General features: G+C 38.5%; 1 non-coding gene across 1 annotated transcript; it reads left to right on the top strand.

Moving 5' to 3' along the window:
- Positions 1 to 491: 491 nt before the first annotated feature.
- Positions 492 to 598, top strand: LOC112999410 (small nucleolar RNA R71). The gene has a single exon (XR_003264597.1). It is a non-coding gene; the product is annotated as a small nucleolar RNA R71 (small nucleolar RNA).
- The last annotated feature ends 1,694 nt before the right edge of the window (positions 599 to 2,292 follow it).

Below are 2,292 nucleotides of genomic sequence, written 5' to 3'. Positions count from 1 at the left end.
TGATTCCTCCACCCGGGATTGTACCTGTTGTTGGAGAGGTCATAATTGTTCTGTTGTGGCTGATTTTGCTGCTGAGGTTGAGGAGGTCTGTTGTAGATGTTTGCAGCATAAACTTCAGGTTGTTGCACAGAAGGGCAAAAGTTTGTGTGGGGTCGGCAGAGGAGCATAAACCACAGAGTCTGGCGACAGGTGTAGATTTTTTATTCATGGCCAGTTGGGTAACCAAGTTAACCAAGGCATCTAGTTTACCTTCAAGCTTCTTAGTCTCACCCGATGAAGATGAATTTGTGGCTACTTCATGCACTCCTCTAATGACAATAGCATCATTTCTGGCACTAAATTGCAGGGACTTGGAATCCATCTTCTCAATTAAATTTCTGGCTTCAGCAGGGGTCATGTCTCCAAGGGCTCCACCACTGGCAGCATCTATCATACTTCTCTCCATGTTGCTGAGTCCTTCATAAAAATATTGGAGGAAAAGCTGCTCTGAAATCTGGTGGTGAGGGCAACTAGCACATAATTTTTTAAATCTCTCCCAGTATTCATATAGGCTCTCTCCACTGAGTTTTCTAATGCCTGAAATATCTTTTCTGATGGTCGTGGTCCTGGAAGCAGGGAAAATTTTTTCTAAGAATACTCTCTTGAGGTCATCCCAGCTCGTGATGGACCTTGGAGCAAGGTAATATAGCCAGTCCTTTGACACTCCCTCTAAAGAATGAGGAAAGGGCTTAAAAAATATGTGATCCTCCTGGACATCTGGTGGTTTCATGGTGGAGCAGGCAATATGGAATTCTTTCAGATGCTTGTGTGGGTCTTCACCTGCAAGGCCATGAAACTTTGAAAGCAAATGGATTAGTCTAGTTTTAAGAGCATATGGGACATCCTCATCAGGGTATTGGATGCACAAGCTGTTGTAGGTGAAATCAGGTGCAGCCAATTCCCTTAGAGTCCTCTCACGGGGTGGAGGGTGTGCCATGTTCTCAGAATATTCAAAATCAGAATGCTCAAAACTATAATGCTCAAAATCACCAATAACAGAATGCTCAGGATGCTCAAAAGGTACTAAATGATGTATAACTAATCTATGAAATGTCATATCTATCTCAGGATCAAAGGGTTGTAAGTCAGATGGATTTCCTCTAGTCATACACTAAATTCAACATGCACAATTAGTTGCCTTCTTATGCAAGTAACAATGTAGGTTTGCACTACAGCTACCATCAAATGATGTCCAAATGACTTGAAATTTTGTGAGCAACCTTATAAAATGATGAGAAGATAGCACAAAAAATTTCAAATGGCAATTCGAAGTCTAACTATAAAAGCTAAAAATGATAAGTTAAGAAAAATAAGAGAATAATACTTGAAAAATAAAAAACTTTTGACAGAATCACTTTTTTTGGATGATGGAGACCTCAGCCGGCCTATGGCCAACTTAAAATGGCGTAGGAAATTTTTTTCTACCCCAAATACATATATAATAATTGCGATTCTGATAACCGGAGCAAAAGTTATGGCTGTTTGAAGTTTTGACAAAAATCAAATTTGCTACTTTTTTAGAACTTTCAAATCTGACCAAACTAAAGGCTCTTGCTATTTTTCCCACAAAATATAGATTAAAAGAAGTTACCACAAAAAAATTCAGCCAAAAATAACAACTCTAGCTACTAAAACAAAAAATCCCAAATAATTTAGCAAGGGTGGTCGCTAAAATCTGTCGCTACATGATTTCCACTACTACTCTGTTTTGCTGCAAGCAATAGTGGTCGCTAAATCCGTCGCAAAACACTATTCACAGCAACACACCCAAAACTGAAATAGGGGAAGCGCTTAATAGAAAAACTAAAACAGAACACACACTAAACAAAATACCAAGACACTAAACAACACTAACACACACACTAACACAACACTAACAATTAAACATAAAACACGAAAGAATGAAACACTAACACGACACTAGCTATTATGAACCTTTGGACACTGCTCCTTGGCAACGACGCCAAATTTGATCGAGGCCGTACCCGAATCAAATAAATATTAAAATGTAGTAACTAGGAAGTGATCCTAGGTCGTTTCCCAACAAGCAATGATACACCAAATGTTCATAACAGATAATAGGAAATAGTAACAAATTGGGGGGGGGGGGTTGTTTGCTTTTGTATATTAAACAACGAGTAAAATTGAATTAGAAATTATCAGAATTAAAATACGTTGCTTCCCCTTGATTCACAAGCAAGTCTCTTATCCTAGGTTGAGAGAATTTATCCTTTATCAGTTCAACCACTTAAT

The sequence above is a fragment of the Glycine max genome, chromosome 14 (assembly GCF_000004515.6).
Source record: "Glycine max cultivar Williams 82 chromosome 14, Glycine_max_v4.0, whole genome shotgun sequence".
NCBI classification, from domain to species: domain Eukaryota; kingdom Viridiplantae; phylum Streptophyta; class Magnoliopsida; order Fabales; family Fabaceae; genus Glycine; species Glycine max.
Note: the sequence above shows the minus strand (reverse complement) of the source record. Positions and strands in the feature narration are given on the sequence as shown.